The following is a 23,405-nucleotide window of genomic DNA, read 5'->3' as shown; positions in this document are numbered from 1 at the left end:
AGTGAGAACCCAAATGGATTTCTTGGAAAAGCTGCCCCAGGTGCTCTGTGGGTGAAAATGAGAAGTATTTAGTGCTGGAAAGTGGTTTTATTTACAGGAGCTGGCTCTTGAGCTCTCCAGAATGAAAAAGCCCAGAATCGCTAAGAATGAAACTCAACTTTTGTGCTTGTCTTTGGCATGAAAGCAAAACTGATTAAACTCCAGGTGGGGCAAGACTTTCTGTTTATAATTAGCCTTGAAATGGAGATGGGAGCTGAGAGCTTTGTTTTGGGATAGGGGGAGGATGATTTAAACTTCTATCTGCTTTGGGAAGGATTACAGTGACGGTGAATTTAAAACAGTTTTGCAGACTCTGATCTGTACTCTGGAAGGAAAAAGCTTCCCAGTTTCCACACTCTTGCAGGGTTTAATTCAAAGAAGTCCAAAACAGTGTAGCTCCAATGGAGCAAACTTCACAAGTACCTGCAAAATTTTGTCACACAAGTAGCTATCCTGTGGGGAATCTCTGCTCCCTTCTGGAATCTGTGGGACCAGAGGTTCTTCTTGGCTTTGGGTTGGGTTTGGGACTCTTCTCACCCAAAGGTGCAGACCAAGGTGTCTCAGAGGCTGCTTTGGGCCTGGAAAACAGTTTTGCTTTATTGAGACAGATTGTAGTTAATACTCAAACGTGGAAGTTTGAAAATCTCAAGCATAGATAAAATATTTGCCATTTACCCTGGAGGGAGATGAATTTCTTTTCCAGGTCCCTGCAGTGATTTCTCCCCCCAATTACAATGGGGATTAATACTTCAGCTGCACTTATCTCAATATCTCCTAGCTCAGACAGATGAATACAACCTTCAACATTTCATGGGATCAGATTTCTTTTTAATTAAAGCAGCCCTTTGTTTCACTGTGGCTCTAAAAGTCTTACTTATCATTAAATCCTTTAGAAGTCTCTTAGGAAAATAATTTCCTGCTCCCAGTTTTACTGAGCCTTCGGATCTCCTATCTCCTGTCACCTGTAACAAAGTGCTGTAGGAAGGAGCAGTGCTGTATTGCTTTCATGTTCTCCATCAGCTCTGATATGGATGGTTGTTATAAAGCTTCATACATAATATATGCCATGTCTTAAAGCAGCCCTGTAAACGACTGTACAGCTGTAAAGGTTTCTTAACTCAACCAGCCTCCAGCTAGCAGCTATAAAAAGGCAGTTAAGCAGATTAGCATTAAAACTACCTGGTGAGATGAAAAATGGGGAGGCAGGACGGCCTAAGGATGGATCCTTGGAGTGTGACCAGTCACGTGGGGAAGTCACCTTTCTGTGCCTCACACCTGCAAGCGCTGGCACTAATAACTTTTGGGATATTTCTCTGTAATTGCCTGGTTTGCCCCCACAAGGGCCACCTCTCTGAGCACACACAGGGAGGATTTTCCAAGCAGTCCAAAGGAAATGTTGACCCCCTCCTGCTGGGTCTGAGTTTTCTCGGTCTGCTTTGAGAGTGCTGCCTTGGCTGTGCAAATGCCTTTGGATGACTTTGCATGCTGAGTTTTCTGCATTTTTTCTATGGCAGAGCTGGAGAAAAGCCTTGGAGCTTGTTCTGCCAGGAAGTGTGCTCCCATTCCTGTCCAAAAACTTCTCCTGGCCCCAGTTTTTGAAAAGCTGAGCTGAAAATCAAGTGCATTTTAAAGCTTGTCATGAGGAAAACCAAAGTCCTTTCCTACCTGGACGCCTGTTGTTACTCAGCAGAGGAGGAACATGAATTCTGTGTCCTGTGCTGCCACATTGATCAGATCTGGATCAGTCTCCATGGACATTTCTCACTGCTCCCATCCTACCACTGGGCTGGGCACAAATCATTGCATAGGAATAGAGGAACATAAAAGTTACAGAGTCACAGAATGGTTTGGGTCGGAAGGGACCTCAAAGGTCATCTCATTCCAACCCCCTGCCATGGGCAGGGATGCTTTTCCCTAGGCTAGATTGCTGAGAGCCCTATCCAACCTGGCCTTGAGCACTACCAGGGATAGAGCATGGAAATATCCCCAAAATACTGAAATTTCCACAGGAAAAAAAAACCAAGTCCATCTTTCAGAATGCAGTCTTGAATACATCCATTGGGGTATTCCAAATATGAGACAGGGACACTGCACTAGCCAGTTTTAGAAGGCATTTTCACACAAACTTTCATCCCTGACATTGCTTTTCAAACAGAAATCATTCTCCCTGGCCCTGTCTTGTTGGCACCTCTTCCCAAGTGCCCTTTTGCCTTTGCCCCTACTCTTCACTCTTTGTTTATGCTAATAGCTAATGAGCTGCCTTTGTGGATCTTGGATAAATAGGATATTTCCTAGACAGTAACATAATCAATTAATTGACTGCAATCATGATTTGTTTACCTAAACAGCACTTTAAATCCAGTGCTTGTCAGCAAGCATTTCCTCTTGACAGGGCTGTGCAACATCCTTTTGTTTGTAAGGAGGCAATTCAAAGGACATTGAGATGACGACTAAGAAGATTTGTCAGGGTAAAGCATTCTCTCATTTTACATTATGAAACTCTAGGTGTGAGCTTGAAAGCAGCACTTGTTTGTGCCAAGCAAACAAAAATCTGATTTTTCATGTGTAAAGAGTTGTGTTCCTTTAGACAAAAACTTTTTTCAGAGCACTAAAACCTCTTCTTTTCCAAACACCATGCCAAGAAGCTTTTATATTTATAACTCACATGTATAATGAGAGGTGATCAAAAAGCAAGGAAGGAGAATAATTTTTTTTTATGTTAAAATGTTTTAGCTGTTGGAAGCACAGCTTTCCCAGTGAAGATCCTGAAAATCCTGTCCAGTGCTAGTGAAATGTTACCTGAATTTACCCTGCTAGTGTTGTTTGCTGTAAGGGCAGATCTGCAGCCTCCAGGACAAATCTTGTCCACCCAGCTCATGGCTGGCCTCTTCCCAAGGTGGCCATGTCCACCTTGGTTTCTGGGTTTAATGAGGCATCTCTCCATCCCCAAGAAAAAAGGTAATTATCAGAACAAAAAGACTGAAAATACAGCCCAAGAGGGTGGTGCTGAGGTGGCACATCCCTCCCTTTGGAACCTGGCAGAATCTCCTAAGGGTTCTTGAGGGTGAGGCTTGCTGGGGTAGTGTTGGAGAGCCAGGAAGGTAAACTCATCCTCAATCACATTGTGGACAAAGGGAAATCCTTCAAGTGATCCCTGAATGCACCCTGGACCCATCAGGGAACAACCTGGTTCAATCCAAAAGAAAACCTGGAGATGGTTAATATTTATAATGTGTGACAGGAAAGTTTTTTTGTTGTTGTTTTTTTTTTTTTTTTTTTTTTTTTTTTCCATGTTACAACTGAACACACAGAAAAAATAGGGCTTGCATGGATGTCAGAATTTAGGAGATGTTTGGAGATTCCCACTGGAGAACACTCCTGTCCAGACTGTAAATCCTGGCCTGAAGCAGTGCCAGTTTATAAAATCAAAAGGGAATCAGCAATTAGGTTGAATTACACAAAATCTCTGTCTCATTAAATGTCAGCACGCCCTGTGCCATGTTTTAGGGATTCAGATCAGCTCCACCACGTAAATGAGAGTGGTTGACTCAGATGACACACTTGGTGCCCGAGGGCACACTCTTCTCCTGGCACTGACTCTGCGTGAGGGTGTCTGCACACAGCCAAAATCCAGGTTCTTTTTTCCTATGATCCTTCCTGTATGTGAATTATGAAAGAGCACAGCCTTTCCTGTGCCCGCTGGGATCCACCAAAACCCAAGCCACTTTTAACTGATGGGACACTCAGGTAAGAGTCCTGGGTTTGGGGGCTGAAGTTGTGTCTCATCCCCTTAACAGGAATTTCTGAGCAGCCAGGATGGGTGCTGGGGATTTTCACCCTCTCTACGTGTGGCAGCAGTTACCATTTTTCTCCAAGTCTGAACTTTTTGGGGGGTTTGGCTGCAAGTTTGTGACAGACGTGGAGCTGAGTCTCCCTGCAGGATTTCAGAGCGGGTGTGAATTTCAAACAGAGCAGATGCTGCTCCAGGACCAAATCTTCCTGAGGCTCCTACCAGCCTGGGGGTGCCTGAAGGTAGACACACATGTCCTGGGCTCTCAGTGAGAGTCTGAAAGTGGAGAAAAGTGTATCAATGTCATAAAAGTAAGGACTTTGAGGAACTGACTTGATCCTGGAGTCATGTCCAAAGCTGCTTGAAGCTTTTTGAGTTCCTTAAAACTCTCCCTCCATTCCTAAAACCTATTATTTGCAATAGGAAATCCAAGAGGTATTTAAATTATTAAATATTTTTATGATCCTGGCTTTTAATTCGCCTAGATTTCAATCTCCCAGCTGTACAGTGCTTCCTTTCTAAAGCAGAGGATATATATAAGGTACAGAATATGGCATTTTTCAGTAGTGAATTATTCAAGCAGTTTATAAAACCAGGGCATTATTCTTATTTTTGTTTTAGGGGTGGGGAAACTGAGGCACAGAGGCTGTCACTTGTCAGGGCTCAGCGAGTCTAGGGCAAAACCATGGCCACCTGCAGGCAGAATGTGAACTACCAAGGGGGCACGGTCTGAAATGAGATCAGAAAATTCACTTCATAAAAAAAAAAAAACCCTCTTTGTTTCCTTCTTTACAGCCATGTCTTGCTCAGCAGAGTTCTAGTAAGAAAAGTATTTATACACCTCCCCTCCTGATCCCTGCACTGAGAAACTCAGTCCTGAGCTCATTATGACCTTAAATATGTTACCTATTACCTTTAATGGCATACTGCAGACTCCTCCACTCATATGCATCCTTATTAAATGTGCTTAGCAACCTGGCAATGAAGAACTAGAAGTGTCAGCCTCTTCAAATTAAAATAAAAAATCAATTATGCTCTTAGGGGCAGATGGAGATTAAGCTGAATACAATGTACAGTTACTCTGTTGTGGAAGCTGGGGCCTTTATGTGCAATTAGTGGCATTTTGTTCTTAATCTTCCTCCTCAATACAGAAAGAGCCATTAAAAGAGCAAAAGCCATTCACAAGCCCTTTTCATAGTTAGCTTCAGAGAGACACTTCTAAATGCATCATTTTCATCTTAGTACAGTCAAAAAATCCCTCAAAGTACTGACATACTTTTAGTGTCGTATATTTAACAATTAGTACTATAGTAATTAGTACTTTTAATACTTAGCTATGAATTTTGGGGTGGTGCTGAGTGAGGGCTGGAAGGAGGGAGGAGAAGGTCAAATGGGTAATTGCAAGATTAGGTTTTGTTGCACGGTGAGGTGTTTGCCAGAGAAATTTTGGGCACAAATTGTGTTGTGGATGGGCTTTTGGGCTGTTGTGGGAATGCGCCAGGGTATTTCTGCCAACAGCTGTCCAACTCCTAAATCCTATTAGGTACCAAAACCATGGAAATGCCTGAGCTGGGTTTTGAGCCCACCATGCAAGGAGGCACTGAGAGAGCCAGAGCAACTCAATAATTTTTTGCAGGCTGTGATACAGAATTCACTCCACGTGCAGCAATGATGAGAAATGCAGACGTGATGTATAATTTACACTTTATTAAAACATGAGCTCCTGGTCATCTTTGTCAGTCAGAGATCTTGGTCTTGTTCTGCCATTAAGGATATTCCTGTACGAAACAGGAGGGAAATGGAGAATTTACCTGTTTGACACCACAGAACTTGGCAGAAACACTCCTGTTAAGTGAAAGCTGTAAACACAGTGCTGCATCTGAGGTGTAAATCCATTTCCACTGTCACAGCCTTCCCCTGGAATTGCATAGCTGTGTGTGAGAGCTCAGCTCCTCCTGCCTCAGTTTCCCCAGCCTCCCTTCCCAAAACCAGCTCGTAAAGGCTAAAAACCAGGAGGAGCTTTCCTGCCAAGGCAAAGCCTGTAAATACTTGAAATAAATAAAGAAGCTGTTAGTAAATGGTAGAAATGAGCAAGTTTTTGATATGAGAGTGGATCCCTCCCGTAGTGCTGGCACGATCAATAAGGCTCATAGCTGTGAGCCTCAGTATTGAACCTCAGCCCTGTGATTTATTGGGTATAACATGTGCTTCCTTTTCATTTACTGCTGAGGTGGGAAAGCCATTGTTTAGCACAGAGACCACGCTTTCTGGGCATTCCTGAGCTGCAGGCATGAGGTACTGGCTCAGATTCTCCAGTTAATATTAAAGCCAGTTATTGCCCCTCTGCTGAATAGCCACAACCCCTACGCAGTGATTTCTAATCAACAGGCAGTAAAAATAAATTAAAATTGGGTAAATAAAGTGCTCTGGGCTGTGGAGGTGGTGTGTGGGTCTCCACATGGGGTTTGTGTCTGGGGCAGGGTGTGCAGGGCAGCTGCTGCTGGAGGCTGTGGGGGTGCCTGGCCCTGAGCCCTCCCATTTGAGAGGTGATGATCCCTTTTCCCTGGTATTCCTTGAGTTCCTGCACAGGAAGGGCTACACCAAGGCAGCTTTTACCTCTCCAGGGGGTGTTTTGCCCCTGCAATCACTGCACACAGGGCTGGTGCTGCCAAGAGGTGCAAAGCCTGTGAGACCATGACCCAATTAATATTTTATGAATCCCAAGCCAGCAATTCCTTTGCTGTTCACAGCATTCAAGAGGCAGGACTTTTACTGTGAAGCATAAAGAGGGAGTTTAAATTTTGGATTAACTTCACTTATGCTAATCTTTTCTTTAGATCATGCCTTAAACACCTGCCTTCAAAGCTCAGATACATCGAAAAGAAAAAGGTATCAGAGAAATTCAGCCTAAATATGATCTCCAGGAGATGGCACTGTGAAACAAGTCTTTCAGCATCCTAATGCCACCTCCCAGGACCAACTCCTTTCTGAATTAGGGCTGATGGATAAAAAGAAGACAAAGGTAGAAGTGAAAGCCCTGGCCCAGGAGCTGTTATGAAATAAAGGCCTGATGGTGTCTTTACCTCCTGCAAAGATTGTGATAAGTGGGGTGAAAACTTGGAAGCTGAAGGCCACAGTTTGTTGAGAGGAGAGAGAAAATGCAGAGAGAAGCTTTGCTGTGAGCCCAGGAGCAGTCCCAGGAGATGAGTATGGCAGAGGAACTCATAGGAACTGCACTTGCCTGTGGAGGTGGCCCAGGTGATGTCCTGTGTCTCCTCTCTGACACCAAGCTCCTGTTAGACACTCTCCACCCTTCAGCTCACTCAGGCTGAACACTTAACCAGCCCCAAATAATTCCCCAGTGCCAGCTGCACAGCTCTGCCCCTTTTCCAATGCAGGAATCAGCATCCCAAAAGCAAGGAAATACCTCCAAAAGCGGAGATAACCACATTCTTTGGGATAAAAGGAAACCTGGCTGCCATCAAGGAACTTCTGCCCAGTCTCATAGTGTTTATCACAGATGAAGATCCAAAGCCTCAGCTTTGCCATTTTACCTGCAGAAAAGTTGTCTCAGATCCCCCCATTTACTCACAAACACAAATGTCATCTCAGCACCATGTTCAGCTTGTGGGATGCTCTGGGTCCTTCAGGCATCTGCTTAAATTTGGGCCAGAAATGGATAACCAAGTACACAACCACCTACAAATCCCATAGTGTCCATCAGAGCATTTATCTTCCCAAGTCAGGGGAAAAGAGAAAAATTAGGACTGTTAATGCCATAACATCACTGTTTGTGTGTGTTCTTGTGCCTCCTTGTGTAGGGGGTCTTTTTACATCTCCATCTATCCTCCAAAAACATGAACCTGCTGAAGGCAACAGCCTGGAAAATGGGGAAAATTTTGTGTCTAAGTAATCTTATCCTGCAGATCAGGAACTGCTAATATCTTATCTAAAGTAATAGGACTGTCTGAATTTCACTGGGTTGGACAGTTTTTGTGTGTCCAGCTAGGAAAGTTTGGAATGTGAGCAGTTATATCCTTTGGGAGTGATCATCAAAGGCAACAGCAGATGGATGTTCATTACAACTTGGGTACTTGGTATTCAGGTAAATCTTTTTTATCAGTGTTAATTGCATAAAAGTGCTTCAGTTAAAAGCAACAAAATTTAGATGTGAAACTTCTGTTCCCAAGTTGAAATACAAGATCAGGTGTCACGGTTGCCAACAAATGCAGCACTAAGGAGCATGGACAGCAGTGAAATTAATGGAGTTGCTTTAGCTCAGTGGAAGGTTCATCCCTGAGTGTCACTGAGTCTGAAACTGCAGCTGATCTCAGTGGGGGTTTCTGCCAGGGCTTAAATCCACTTTACATCCTGGGATACTACACTGGCACAATTCAGTATTTCTCAAAGCACTTTCATTTTTTCACAATGATGCTCTCAAAGCTAGTATTAAAATGAAATCTCTCAGCAATTACTGCAGTTCATGTCCACTAAACCAATTTGTATTCTCATCAACAAGCAAGATACTCATTGGTCTTTGCTGCCAATAGGAGCTGTTAGAGTCATCTGCAGCTCAGACCTGATATAAATCTGCACCTTTTCATTCATATCTGAGAGCTTTGTTGTAGCAGCTTCTTAGAAAATTTCCAAGAGAATTTTGTTCCTCAGCTTTAATTACTATTATTTTCTATTTTTTTTTTCCTAACCACCTCTTTGGACCCCATACACAGACCTAATTTAGATCACAAACTCTTAGAAGGCTTTCTTCCACATCTCTCCACAGAGGGCCAATTGAACCATCAGTGCTTCAGAAACAGTCTCTAAATGAAACTAAAAGAAAATAATCAAGGTGAAGAGGGAAGAAGAAGCTCCAGAGAAGACAGTGGAACCAAAACCTCTGGGAAAACCCCTTGGGCCTGAATGGAAATAAAGCACAAAGGCATCTGGTGTTAAAGGAAAGGAGATGGAGAAACACCTGAAGGGCTGTGAGAGTCACTGGGGCTGTCTGTCCCTAAACTGGATGATGCCTCCAGCTTTAGATGAGGAGAGGCTGAGGAATTTCAGAGGAATTTCAGTGTAACCTAATTCAGAGCAGACTAAAAGGAGAGAGAACACAGATGTGGTGTTTGCAGAGCATCTTCCTTTCAAAAGTATGTTGAAAATTTGAAATGTCACTGTGCTGAAAATGTCACCCACTTCACACTCATCTGGATAAACAGGACTTCAGTGCTCTCCTGGCATCTAGTTGGGATTTTGGTCTTACTCTGAAGTTCTGACTGTGTTTCCTTGCTGTTTTGAAATCCCATCCAGCCCAAAGCCTGAAAGTAGGAGCTGCTTGATTTGTTTTCCAGGAAATCTGCTGGAACAGGAGAGGCTGAGCCCGTGCCCGTGGCCTCTTGGCGTGTGAATGGCAAGAACATGGATAGTGCTGAAGAAACACTGTCTGCAGTATTTGTTCTTTTTTCCCAGTCTTCACTATCTTCTCAAATGTATTCCAGAATCAAAATATTTCTTCATATTTATTCCACCCCTCACTTGTCTTCTTGCACAAAATCCATGAGAGGCTGGTGGAAGAGAAAGGGATTGGAGAGAGTTGAAGGGAAAGGGATTTGGGAGAGTGGAAGAGAAAGGGATTGGAGAGAGTGGAAGAGAAAGGGATTTGGGAGAGTGGAAGAGAAAGGGATTGGAGAGAGTGGAAGAGAAAGGGATTTGGGAGAGTGGAAGATAAAGGGATTGGAGAGAGTGGAAGAGAAAGCAATTTTGGAGGTTCAGTGATGAATCCCCAGCAAGAACCAGTGAAAAAGGGTGCTGGTGCTTGCAATAGGGCAGAGAAAAGCTGGGGTCACCTGTGGGAAACCAGTGCTTCCCCAGTGTGAGATCACCCTCCCTGCTCCTGCAAGAAGGGAGGCTCACAAAATCAACCTGGAAACTTCAAATCTCAGCTTGGAAATGACCAGAGAAAGGCAAGTGGAGATAGCACTTGCATCTGAGTAGGAGGGGTGATGTAAATTTGGCAGCCCGATGGACGCAGCAGCATTTGGGGTTAATTCCAAAAGGAATTTGTGGAAAGGACAATGTCCAGGACTGGTTGCTGCCTCAAAACCAGGATGTTCCTTCCCACTGCGCCCCTCCAGACCTGTTGAATGTGTGTGCCCTGCACCAACCCCCACCTCGGAGGATGCTCCAAAAACATCTACTGAATCCTTAATCGTACCAATTGTGCCTGAAGGGAGATGGGAGCTGGGGCTCCAAAAATCCCCATCAAAGATGCTTTACACACTCCCTGAGCAGGGCTGCAAGGGGGGGCGGCAAAACCCCTGTAAAATTCATCCCCAGCCCCGCCGCTGAGCAGACCGGGGTAGGGGAAGCTCTGGGATCTGCGGGCGGTCAGAGCATCCCGAGAAACCCCGGCTGCAGAAGCGGGGCTTTATCCCCATCCCTCCCACCCAAGGGGATTTTTCTGACCCCTTTCCCGAGAGCAGGACCAGCCGGGCGGGGGGCACGGGCAGTGGAGCGTGGCATGATTTTCCAGTCCTGCAGCGGGGGCTGATTTTCTCGGGAGGGGAGAACAGAGTATCTGTGCAATCTGAAAAATCCCGCAGTGTGGCCGTGCGTGCGAACACCCCCGCAGCAGCACAGCCCCGCACACCGGCGAGCAGCGCGACTCCGCCGTGAATCCCCCGCACTCGCCAAAGGAAGGAAAAACCATCAAATAACCCCAAAGAAAAAAAAAATCCCATCCGATAACCTGAGGAGCAAAGGAGGGAAAGTTGTGCGTGTCCCTGCGCGCCGGGAGGGCGGAGGGTGCCCACCAGTTGATTTTACATCCCGCCTTGTGCCTTCGCCGGCTTTTCGTGATATATTTTATTTATTTTCTGCAACAGGGAATAAACAGGTAATGCCGGAGCCCTGCGAAGCGGAGGGAAGGGGCGGGCTGAGGGATGCGCCGCATTTTTTGCTTCCCCTCTTTCCCCCATCTTCTACCCCCACCTCCCTCCCTGGAAGTTTCTTGGCGACACGAAACGAGGAGGAAAAGCGAAATAAAAGGTTGTGGGGAGGGCAAGCCGGGCGGCAGCGCTCCGGTGTTGAAGGCTGGTATTTGATGGTATTTGGTGGTATTTGATGGTGTTTTGTGGCATTTAAGGCGCGGGCGGCCAGCCCGGGATGCCGCTGCGCGCTGCCCCGCGCCGCGGAGCGCGGCCGAACCGCGGCATCGCTTCCACGCGTGGATTCCATCCCTGCCCTCGCCCGCGGAGCCCAAATCCCCGGCTCAAAGCGCGGAGGCACCGCGGGCGCGGAGCAGCCGGGGCGGTGTGGCTCGGGATGCGCGCGTGATTATTTTGACGGATTATTATTTTATTTTTTTTTTAAACCCCTTTTCTTGAAACTGCTGAAAAAAGGTCAGCGAAGGAGTTGGCTGCTAAATATTAAAAGGGAAAAGGGAAAAAAAAAAGGCAAGAAAGAAAGAGGAAAAAAAAGCCCTAAAAAGAGCGGCAGGCATGCGCACTGCGCGGATGCCATATTGGAATGAGTCTGCCGCGGGTGCGGGCGCAGGCACGGCTGGGCTCCGCTCCGCGCAGCACCGCGCACCGCTCCGCGGGGGAAAAAACGGGGAAAACACCCCAAAATAAGCCAAACTCGCACAGGTAAGGCACCGCGCCCGGCAGCCACCCCTCTCAAGCCCTCCCGGCTGGCATTTCCCTTTATTTTATTTATCGGGTTTGGCAGCGCTTGGGTGGAGAGAGTCTCTTTTCCCCTTTCCAAGATGTATTAAAAATTCTTTTTAAATACATATATATTTTTTAAGCGTGTGAGATGGGTGTGGATATTCCCCCCCGCCGTTTTCCGAGGGTGATCCCGCGGTGGAGTTGCTGGAAGTGTTGGCGTGCCGGGGCTGAGCCCCGGCCGGGACCGGCGCTCGCAGCGCGGCTGCCGCTGCCCGGCTGCGCCCCGCGGGCCGGGAGGCTCCGCGCTGCCGCTCGGGTGCAGCGCAGCCGTGCGGGGCTTGCTTTTTACCTCGACAGACCGCGTTTTAGATGCTCTCATCTCCTTTTCTCCCCTCCTTTCTTCCCCTCCCTTTCCCCCCTTTTTTTTTTTTTTGCTTTTCCCCCCCTTTTTTCTTTCTTTTTTTTTCTATTATTCCCTTTCCCCACCTTTTTTCTCCTTGTTTTTAAATTATTTTTAAAGTTATACCTATCGTTTTTCTGCTTTCCTGCCAAACGCTCGTGCGACCTCTTTTCAGATTTGCACGGTTGATGCACATCTCTCGGAAAGAGTTATTTTGGGTGTGCGGGTGGGTTTCTTCTGAAATCTGCGGGGGAAAAGGGGGGGGGGGAAAAAAAGCTGCTGCAGGAGGCGAGAGGGAAGGGGAAAAAAAAAAAAAAAGAGAAGAGAAGAAAGCAATCAGCTGTGCCAAAATGTGCAGCCCTGATCTAGACATATCTTCCCGTAGCGCTCCCGAACTGCGGTAAATGAATATTTATAAAGCTTGTTCAACATGGCGGGTTAAGGTGTCTTCAAAAACTGCGAATAAACATTTGGAGAGGGGGAAAAAGAGGGAAGGCGAGGTGCCACGCGTTTGCTCCAACTCTTTTGTTGCTCGGAGAGGTGCGCTGGTGAATTCGGTGCGGAGGGATGAGGATGGGATCCCCAGTTCGGGGTCCTCCCCCCGCAGCACCCGGCGGTGGGAAAAGTACCGGGGCATTTGTTTGTGCTGGGAAAAGGGATGTGTGGAGTTGGAACCGCGGCCGATTTGCCTTTGAATGACAAAATCGCAGGCGTGCCATGAGAGGGGGGAAAAAAAAAATAAAATAATGCGTCGGGAGACGGAGCGCTGATTTGTTTTGCATTAGCTGTAGACATGTCGTGGGATGAGATGTCCTGTTGGAGCTGTCAAACCTTCCTGGGCGCAGTCAGCTGGGGATGTCTGGGGTGGGTTTTTTTCGCTCTTTGCATGTTTTTGTTTAGCAAAAAACCACTCTGGAATTGCTCCACGCGGAAATTCGGGCGGCAGACAGGCGACTCGGGCAGTGCGAGCTGCATCTCTCCTGCAGAGAGACCCTGGGAACGCCACGGGGACGGAGGCGAATCGCAGCTTTAGAAAAGAGAGAGAAGGAGTTTGCAGAGAGTTCTCCGTCCCTTCAGATCCCTACAGTTCTCCGCGAGTTGCTTGCAATACATTTTTTTTTTTTCCAAATGTGTTTTCCAGGGGAGTGGAGGAGGGAGGCTGCCTCAGAGGCAGGGAAAACTTCCCCGATACGGTGCAGGGAGCACTTGGGTGCTGCTGCTGTTCCACCGTGGTTGTAAATTGTTAACTTTGGAGCATCTGTGTTCTCAAGCGTGGGAGGTGATGGGATGCTCCAGCATCGCGGGCTGTCAGTGCCTGGGTGTGGATGGAGGAGCCAGGGAGAATCCAGGAGTGGCTGAAGGGCTGCTCTGCTGCTCATTTTCCTGTGCCTCTTGGAAATGCTGCTCAGCACCTCGCTGTGGTTTTGTTCAGCAGGGCTGGTTGGCGATGCTGTTTGCACACCTTGTCGTGCAGGGTGAGATTTCCCGTTCCAAAAGGGCTCTGATCCATCAAGCCACCCATTTCCCCCTCCTTTCTCCAGGACCGAGCTGGCTCAGGGATCCAGCAAACTCACATCGCAGGGTATGGTGGTGGAGAGGGTGGCAGAGGAGAAGATGGGGGTGAAATAGTGATTTCTTATCAAAATAGCAGAAAATGGCATTAATTATAAACAGAGAGGCTTGGAAGGCAGTTACCAAGCTGTGGTGGGATTTGGGTGGCAAAATCCAAGAGCTTCAGTGGGGTTTTCTTTGGGGTGGGAAGAGATGGAGCCATTGCTTCCAGAAGGGGAAGGTATCTTCCCTCTTCGCCCCCCATACATCTCCCCATCCCAAACTTTGTTGTCCCTTGGACAGGACAGCTTCTACAATCAGTTTGTGCCCCTGTATGATGGGGACGTGGAGATGGAAGAGATTTGGAAAGGTCTGTGAAGATCCCTCTGAACCTGGCGCAAACCTTCCCCAAGGAGTTTTTTCTTCTTACACAGAGAAGGGTGCTGGCAATTTATTTAGCGCAATTTATTTTCCCTCTCTAGAAGCTTTTAGGTGAAAGCAGATTTGATTTCATTTGTTGCTGTCGAAGTAAGAGCAGGTGAGGCATGTTCTTTCTCTGGGGTTGGGACTGTTGCCTGGGTGAGCAGGGATGCAAGTGGCTTTTTCCCTCCTTTTTTTTTTTTTTTTTTTTGTCCCTCTCTCTCCAACAGATTATTTATGAAAGGGAAGAAAATATCCTCACAAGTCTAATAACTTCAGTGCTTATAAAGGAGGATTAGGTCCTAATAGCTCCTGCGATAAGATGGAGGCTCGGTGTAATCTGTTACTAAGTGAAAATCTAAAAGCCATTTAAATAAATGCAGCAAAGAGCAATTGAGAGATTGGTACCTACACAGCAAGGAAATACCTTTTTAGTGATTTTAAGGGGTGCACAGGATAGTGGGACAGTAAATACATTATAAGTAAGACAGTATAATTTCAGTTCTATATTGAGAAAACGTTTGCAAATATTCAACAGATGTTACATGTGGCAGAGGTGGAGAGTGTATTTTGCACAGATGTAAGAACATCTGCAGAAGACAGTATACTGTTATATAGCTGTGATTATGAGTGATAATTGACTGGCTGGACAGGCAGTTGATGTTTTAATGAAGCATTCATTAAAACTTTACGGAAGTGTTACTTGAAATAAGGTAAACAACACAACTGCCAACATTTTAAACTGGGGATGCTTTTCCCCCACTCCTGGTTCGTGCTGTGCTGAGCTGGTGCATTTTGTGTCACTGTTTCTGGCCTTTCAGAGCCATGGGCTGCTGCTCTGAGATGAGTGGGGGGATGTAATGTTAACCTTGCTGAAGGACAGGACGTGGTAGAGAAGGTGCCACCTTGTTTGTCCAGCAGATATTGGGGAGAAATTCTTGGCTGGGAAGGTGGGCAGGCCCTGGCACAGGGTGCCCAGAGAAGCTGTGGCTGCCCCTGGATCCCTGGAAGTGTTCAAGGCTGGGTTGGACAGGGCTCTGAGCCACCTGGGAGAGTGGAAGGTGTCCCTGCCCATGGCAGGGGGTTGGACCTGGGTGATCTTTAAGGTCCCTTCCAGCTCAAACCATTCTGTGTTTCTGTGAGTCTTCAAAGGGCATTTCACTGGTTAAATTCATGCTGGTGTGGGGTAAGCAGAGGCATGGAGAGCATCTGGGGAGGTTTACAAGGATGGTGATGGTTGAAGGAGGTGGCTTGTCCCTGACTGTGTCCAAGTGATAAAATAAAGGAGTTGTGAAAAACTCCAGAACTTTTGACAGATTGGCTCCTCTGCTTCAAGTTTTGCCTGAGGTGTGTTCATGAGAATTCACCAAAACGATAATGTGGTGACCACAGGGTCCATGCTTTAGATGACCTGAAGGTGTCAGAAGTATTTTATTACTATGAATATTGATGCAGAGTCTGTCAGCTGGTGCAGGGTCCTCAGTGCTGAAAATGAAATGCTGTTGATAATAGTGATGCCACCTGCAAATATGAGTTTGTTCTGTCATCATAACATCTGGCCCCTAGGAGCAGGGGGTTTTTTTGGGATTGGAGTAGCTGATGGTACCTTGTCCATACTTAAAACTCATAATTTGAAACTGTTGATCTTTGCATGGCAGACCCCGATGAAACCTGTCAAATCCATCATATGGGAGTTTTTCTTGCCAAAAGGTTTCTCTTTCCTTTATTTTCTGTGTCTTGGGTATGACTCCTGCAGCGGTTAAAAATGTTTGAGTTGCAAAATAAGGAAATACAGAAATTAGAGCAAAGACTTCTCAACTGACATTTAAAAAACTCCTGAAAAAGTTTATTTTGAGATTGGCCTTTTGTAAGACCTCAACAAAGCATTCTTGTGAAGGCTGATTTGGAAAATGTGTTCACAGTTACTCCCATTTCTATGAATCAGAAGTGTTGATCTAAAATAAAATAGTAATAAAAAGAAGGAAAAAAAAAATAAAAAAAAAACCTAAAACCAAGCAGCTCTTGACAGCTGACCCAGGGATCAGTTCTGAGTAGGTGTGAGGCTTAAAAAAAGTATGTGCAGAATCCTTGCTATTTTTACTCCCAATTCCTGCTTTCATGACTAATACTCTTAGCATCACTGGGTGGCTTGTGCAAAAGAGCCGTCTTTTCTTGGGTAAAGTTCTGAGACTCAGTTTGAATAAAAGTTAATTAGAAAATCTTGCATTTATTTGCTTGGCAAGGACGTGGATTTCCCTCCTAAAATCCAGGAGGTGACATTATTCCTGCCCTTGCTGTGTAGAGAGGACAACCACAGGCTGAGGATCTTTAAAGGGTCATAAGTCCTTTGTGGAGACTTTTGGGTAGAAAGCCATAACTCTCCTAGGTGCATCAAAAATGCATCGTTAAAGAAAGTTCAGGAAAAAGCAAAAATTAACTCATTCTTGGAAGGTGTTTTGGGCGTGGGAGCTCAGTGCAGGTGTAAGATCAGGCTCCAGGACGCTTTGTTGGGATGAGGTGTAATTACACCTGGATGTTTTGCAGCAGTTCTCAAATGTTCACACGAAAGGGAATCCAATTTGTTTTACCTTGGAGAAATGGGGTGGAATTAGCCCTGTAAACGTGACTTGTAGGAGTTAAAATGTCTTGTGCAGTTTGGATAGACCTTGGCAGGGCTCTGCTGGCTGCCCTCACATGTGCTTGGCGAAGGGAAGGGTTCTTCTCTTCCTGCTGCTGTGCTGTGGGGTGGCTGGAGATGCTTGTGAGGGCTGGATCTTTTTTAAATTTTTCTTTTTTTGGCAGATCCTGCCAGTCAGTGAAGCTGCTTCTGGATGTGAAGCACAGACAGGGATGTAAGTGTGTGTAGGACTAAGCCCAAGTGCTGATCAGCTGTGCTGTTCAAATGAACCAAACTGCCAAGATCTAAAATGTCATTTTTTTTTTTTTTTTTTTTTCCTAAAAAGTGTTGGAATCAAATGGCAGATGTTTCTTGGATTCTGGTTTGCATCTTGGGTTTTTTTTTTTTTTTTTTTTTTTTTTTTTTTTTTTTTTTTTGTTTTTTTGTTTTTTTGTTGTTGTTTTGTTTTGTTTTTTGAGAATGACTCTTGACTGCTGCAAAGACATAGAAGGCAGAACTGATTGCCCTGGACAATGGCAGTTTGGTTGATGAGGGACTTCTCAATTGGGCTGTAAATTAGTCTGTGAAAACAGTGTTTTGTGTTTCCTGCTGGGTGACTTCTGTCTCTGGGCTGATTGGTCCCTCTCAGGGGGTCTGACTGATTAATTTGGTCCATGTGGCTGCTGTTTCAAGGTGATAAGCATCACATGGTGGGGGTTGGAGCTCCGTGATCTTTAAGGTCCTTTCCAGCCCACTCCACTGTGTTCTGTGATTTTGCCTGACAAGATGAGGTGTCTCAGGATGATCAAGCAGCTCTGTGTCTCCGAGTTACCCATCTCAAAGGTTTCCTGGTTTCAGCTCCGTTTCAGGCACAGAGGTGGGAGAGGACAGAGTGGTTCACGTGGTTGTTGCTGTGCTTCTTCCTTGCAGTTCTTTTTCCTGTTACAAAGGGCATCAAGGATATTGTCCCAGTCTTCTTCATGGCCCTGGTTCAGCTGAGAGCTTTAGAAGATGCCCAGATTTAAATATGCCATGTTTCCGAGTAGTTGGTGTATGTTGGGTGCTTAGCATGGGTAGAGGTGCTTCACCAAAGTGGGGGGAAACATCGTGGAAATTGCCTGTTGAGTCATGAAGGAGGTGCAGGCACCTGTTAGGTGACAGAACAGCTGGAAACAGGAAAGATTAGTGTGTGGTGACCTCCCTCTCCTTGGCAGACATGCTTTGTGGGTGCTGAAGGTGGGGATTCCAGGATTCCCAGGGGCAGTGGCAGGAGTACAGGTAGCAGTACAAATTGGATTCCCTTTTGTGTGAACATGAGAACTGCTGTAAAACTTCCAGGTGTAGTGCTCCATCCCAGCAAAGCATCTTGGAACCTGATCTTACACTTGCACTGAGCTCCCATGCTCAAAACACCTTCCAAGAACGAGTTAATTTTTGCTTTTTCCTGAACTTTCTTTAAAGATGTATTTTTGATGCACCTAGGGGCAGCAATGCCCCCTTGCCCCAGCTTATAAAACATCCAACTCACTCAGGAGAAGGCAAATTGAATGAAAAAGTGCTTTAATTGTTGAGGTTTGATCTAGTCCTTGGAGAAGTTTGTGGCAGGTTTTGGCTTCAAGTCCGTCTCTAGGTCCTTAGGTTTTATTTACACACAGGACAGCTAAGAGGGTGGTGTGTACCCAAGCCTGGGTGTCTGCTTGTCATTTCTCTTTCTTTTCTTAATACTGGAGGCCTTTTTGCAAGTTAACAGTCTCTAATTAGGTTTATTTTACTTTCTGTTATCTCATCTTACTACCGTTTATCTGTGTGTGTATCCCGGACTCAGGAGTGTGCAAGGTAGGGAGGATGAGAAAATTGCTTTGTAGAACGGGTTTGTCTCTGTTGGCAGCAAAAGTGTGAAGCTTTTGGCACCAGTGCAAGAAGAGAGGAGAGCAAGGACCAGCTGAGTTACAGGGGCTGCCACCTCCTTGCACAATCCCTCCTCCACCATGTGTCTTCAGAGGAGTTTGGTTCCTTTGCTTCTCTGACTTCGAGATAGACAATCCAGACCATCCCTGCTCTGGTGGTTCCCTGATTTCCTGTTTTTACGTGTTTTCCCTCCAGGCTTACTGTTTTATTTTCTGCTGCTGGACAAATGCTGACTTCAAGAGCAGAAAGATGAGTCCCGTTGAGTGGCTGGAGGAGGGGGACTGGAAGGGGTCTTGGACTGACCATCCCTTACCCCAGGGCAGGATTAACTCTACCAAGATCCCTTTCTGGGCACATTAGCATCCTAACTCCTCCAAAAAGCAGAGCTCTGTGCCCTTCCCACAGTGTATTCCACTTCTTCACCAAATTCGTTATAAGTGATTTCTTCTCTTGCCCAAATCCTGTCCCCTCCCTGCAGTTTCAGCCAAGCTGCCTTCTTCAATCCACCAAGAACATGGAAAACAGATTATGTTTTTTCCCCATTCAGCTGTTTTTTATGTATTTGAATATTGTGAACATTCCTGGTTCTCCAGAGTACATGGGATTTGTTTCTTCCACCCCAGAGTGCAACACAGAGCTGTTCAAAGCAGTAAATTTCCCTTATTAAAATCCTGTGGGGTCTTCAATATGAAAGAGAAATTGTCAGTTGCTATAAGTGAAAACATTTGGCGAGGGAACCTCTCAAATAAATAATAAAAAAACCCTCGCAGGAATTTGAAAGAAATGGTCCTTTAAAGGTTTCCAACTGGTACTTTGTCAGAGAGGAGAGACAAGCCGTTTTTCTAGGAGGTGAAACTGTTACTTGATGTGTTCAGTATCCCTTCTGAATGAGCTTCCACTGCATAGTGCAGATGCTCAGGGATGTGAGTGTTGTGGCAGGTTGTCACTGGCAGTGCATCCTGGATCATATCCCACAGGATGAGATCCCCTTCATCCTGCTCCACAAACACCACCAGGACCACATGGCATTGAGCATCTCTGTTCAGTCTAGTGGAAGGTGTCCTGCCCATGGCAGCAGAGTTGGAACCAGGTGATCTTTATGGCCTCTTCCAACCCAAACCATTCTGTGACTGATGCAGCTTGTCTACTGGGAAATCTGGGTATTTAAAACATTAGCAGGTGCTGTGCAAGAACAGGAACCCCCTGGGGGTTGTTCATCTCATCTGAATTTCAGGTGTCTGAAATTAAGTCAGTCATCCTTTGGATGTGATTTTTCTTGGCTTGGTTTGGGCTGGGTATTTGGAAGGGGTTCTCCCTCCAGAGGGTGGCTGAGCACTGGAACAGGCTCCCAGGGAATTGGTCACAGCACCAAGCCTGACAGAGACCAGGCTGGAGGTTTTAAGGGTGCAGGATCTTTTTTGTCTTCCTTGTGTCAATCCCGATTAACCAAGCATGCTTTGGAGGGAGAAATGAAGTTTTTCAGGAGTAGCTTTAAGGAAGAGCCCTAGGGGTGCTGGATTTGTGTGTGGGTAAGGGATCTCTCCCTACAGAGGATCACTCCAAAGGAAGAAGCACCAGGATGGAGCTGACAGGAGATGAGAAGTGTAAAATGGTGTGAGGAAGCCAATGCTGTGCTTGTACAAAGAGCCAATATTGATACAGATGACAAGGCAGCACGTTGGAGATAAAGGCAGGGCTGAGACTGACAGCCGTGGGAAGAAGGAAATAAAAGAGATTCTTCATTATATTGCCTGGCTTTTCCTGCCTGTGAGTTAAGAGCCTGGATCTGAATTAAATGCCAAGGGAATGGGAGCTGCGTGGGGGGAAGAATCGGATCTGTCTGAGCCACCGCTGTGCAGAAACAATGAGCAAGGGATCTGAACCCAGGGAATTTCCCCCCTCCCTGCTCCTTCAAATGCATTTCGTAGGATTTTCCTTTGTGCTTCTGCCTGGTGTAATGTCACCTTGAGCCTCTTTTGGTGCTGTTTCCCATCACCTTGTTCCCGGGCTGGCTTGTGGTCCTTGATTTGGTTTCCAGTGGATTTCACACTGGCAGAGGAATTGGAGTACAGTGGTGTGTGCTGCTCGTGTAATGTTGATGATTGCAGGCCAGCCAGTGTGCTACTGTTAACAGTATGGCTGGGGACTGTTTGAAGTGTTAATTAGCAGCAATTAATAAGAAGTGAAAAATTAATACCCTGTGTCAGCTTTCTTTGCTAGTTAGTTATATCAACAGTAAAGCTCAGCGCTGTTTTGAGGCTGGTGTTTGTATAAGAGTTTGGTCTCATTGTCACATGCTGTTGGGAAAATACTGAAATGCTCTCCTACCATAACTGGTAAACTTATTATTCCCAAAATAAACCAAGTAATGGCCTCTGATAGATCCAGCTTCCTTGGGATGTGGATGCTCTCAACGTGACATTTCAAAGTCAGTAAAGTTGTCCATAGCTTAATCAAAAAATACATTAAAATAGAGTTGAAAACCCCAGAAATGTTGATGTTGTTGAATGTGCCTCAGAGAGTCTGTATTTCCCCCTTTTAATTGAAGTGGGCTCAAAAAAAAAAAAAAAAAAAAAAAAAAAAAGCTTATACTGTTATTGTCTGATTGGGCACCTTCAGCTTTTTGTCAGCTCATAACTCTGTTTTATCAGCATAATAGAAGCATCACAAGATTTAACTACAGTACTGAGAGGATTATGTTTCTTCTTGGTATTTATATTGTTACCCATGAGCTCTCTTCTAGATGATGGATTTGTTGTGTTTAAATTGATACCTCTGTTTCTCTCTGTTCTTTGCATTTTTTTGGTAGACCCAGGTTGTCTTCCATCCTTGACTTGTCCCTGGCAAAAATTAAAGCAGCCACATCCCCCAAGGTTTAACTTCAGCTGGCATCTCCCCTCCTCTCACATTTAACAAGCTTGATGTAAAGTCCTGATACTTAGCTAATTTATTATTAATGATATTTACAGAGCATCTCTATCAAAGGAGAAGTGGGATTTTTTTTTGACTTTCAGTAAACTGACTGCTTCTAGTTTCATGGTTAATTGAAACTTAATATACACTGGGGATGAGTGATGTGCATGTTCTGAGGTTAGCTGCACTCAAATACTTGGAGTCTATAATACACTTAATTCATTAGCAAGTCTCATGTCAACAAAGAATAAAGATGTAGTGCTGGAGTGGCCATGGCAGTGGGAAAAGGGTCATATTTGTGGAGGACTTAAAGTTTGCTGAGCACTCTGAACAACCATATTGCTCTAAGCTGGGTTATGATCTTCATTTTTTAAAATAATTTCTAAAAATAATTTTTTAAAATACTCCTTTTTTCTTTCATTAGCAGATTCCTTTGGGGTGGGGAACAAAAATTTCTAACTTTGCCTGAACAGCCTTCGGTGGAGGTTGAATCACCTGCCTTGGTAATTTGCTTCCATCAGTGATTTTTTTGGTGAAACATCTCTAGTTTTTGCAGGTTTTAATTGCAGCTGTGATTGCTCCAGCAGACATTTCCACCATGGTCCATCTGATGGATATCAGGCACTTGACATGCTCCTCATCTTTCTCAGTTCTGATATAACTGCTCACACACGTCCATTTCTTCTTTTAAATTGCCATAGGAGCGACCTTAAAAACTGGGAGTGAGAAATCCATGGCAGAACACTCTCCTCCTTTCTATTTTACAACCATCATATCTAGTCTTCTAGAATATGCCTCCACAGTAGTAAAAGTTGAAAAAATCCCATATATTTTTACCATCTTATTACAGCCTGCTTTGCCTGGCCTCTGGCAGTAAACTTCTTTCCTACTTTTAGTCACACATTTTGCAGAGCATTTGGCACAGTCCTCTGTGTCCTGTGGGATTTGGAGGCTCCTCTAACAAGCAGGACCAGTCCTCCCCATCAGATATTCTGGACACACACCTTCCCTACTGCCTGGCTTTGCTTTAGCATATCTTGTGTGAATAGCTGCTTCCCTCTGTGCCCATAACCCCAGCTCTTGGTTTCTCTTTTTCAGACGTCCTTTGACACCTCATAATTCATCAGCATCTCAGAGTTTTACTGAAAAGCTCACTTTGGAGTTGTTTTTCATCTACTCCTAAAGGTGTTTCTCAGGGTATTGCTTGTCTGGTGGCTTAGTGTGGCTGGAAATACACTTCTCATTTAGTCTGGTGTCTGATGCAAAATCTGATCAGCCTGGGTGCCCTTCCTCATATTGTTTTTCATTTCTGTGTGTCTGTATTCAACTTTGAATTTACTATGGTCACTCCTGCTAGAAGAAACTCCTCTGCTAACACAACCCAATTTAAAATCAGCTAGTATTTCCTGCTGTGCATGTTAAAACTGGTACAGTTACCTTAGGTCAGTCCTCATTCAATAAACAGTTGCAGCCAGCACTATTTCATGAAGGTATCTGCATTTTGCATGCTCAGTTTTATTATCTAGAGTTACTCCAGTCTCTTTCTCATGAGTATTTTCGCTTCGGTGTTTCCTCTGTTTCATTATCACAGATCTCCCCCTTTGGAAGTTTGAATATTTATGCAGTGAGATATATCTCACACAGCATCAAAAACTGGAAATGAAGGGCTGAAATGGCTGGAAGATGGTGGAGATGTTGTTTTTTAGCATGGATTGTGCTGCCTTGTGGGCTCATCCTTCTCTCTCTGTTGGTGAGCTGGAGGGAACTTTGAGATGTGAAACCTCTGATGCTGTTTGTTACCTTACTATCTTCTCTCTTGTCATTATTTTTGCTGTTGCTCTTATGATATTATTGCTACTAAGCTCCTTTGTTGTGGTTTTCATCCAACCCCAGCTGCAGGCTGGAGACGAGCAGGATGGAAGCAGGACCACCATCAGAGAGTCATAGAATTATTTAGGTTGTAAAAGACCTCTGAGATCTTTCATTCCAACCATGTCAAGATGGGGTGGCATGAAAACCATCAGGAAATGCTGAGGGAATGGGTTGGTGTGCAATAAATCACTCTTTTTTTTTTTTTTTTTTTTTTTTTTTTTTTCTTTT

At 45.2% G+C, this 23,405-nt stretch overlaps 1 protein-coding gene across 1 annotated transcript in view; it reads left to right on the top strand.

Annotated features, from left to right (window-relative positions):
- Nucleotides 1–11,382: 11,382 nt before the first annotated feature.
- Nucleotides 11,383–23,405, top strand: part of SFMBT2 (Scm like with four mbt domains 2) — a 102,817-nt gene continuing 90,794 nt past the window's right edge. The window contains exon 1 of the mRNA XM_041483773.1: nt 11,383–11,475. The gene's annotated coding sequence lies outside the window, so the exon portion shown is untranslated. The remainder of the gene's footprint in view (nt 11,476–23,405) is intronic.

Source organism: Pyrgilauda ruficollis, unplaced genomic scaffold, assembly GCF_017590135.1.
Source record: "Pyrgilauda ruficollis isolate IOZ18807 unplaced genomic scaffold, ASM1759013v1 scaffold61, whole genome shotgun sequence".
In the NCBI taxonomy this organism is placed as follows: Eukaryota; Metazoa; Chordata; class Aves; order Passeriformes; family Passeridae; genus Pyrgilauda; species Pyrgilauda ruficollis.
Note: the sequence above shows the minus strand (reverse complement) of the source record. Positions and strands in the feature narration are given on the sequence as shown.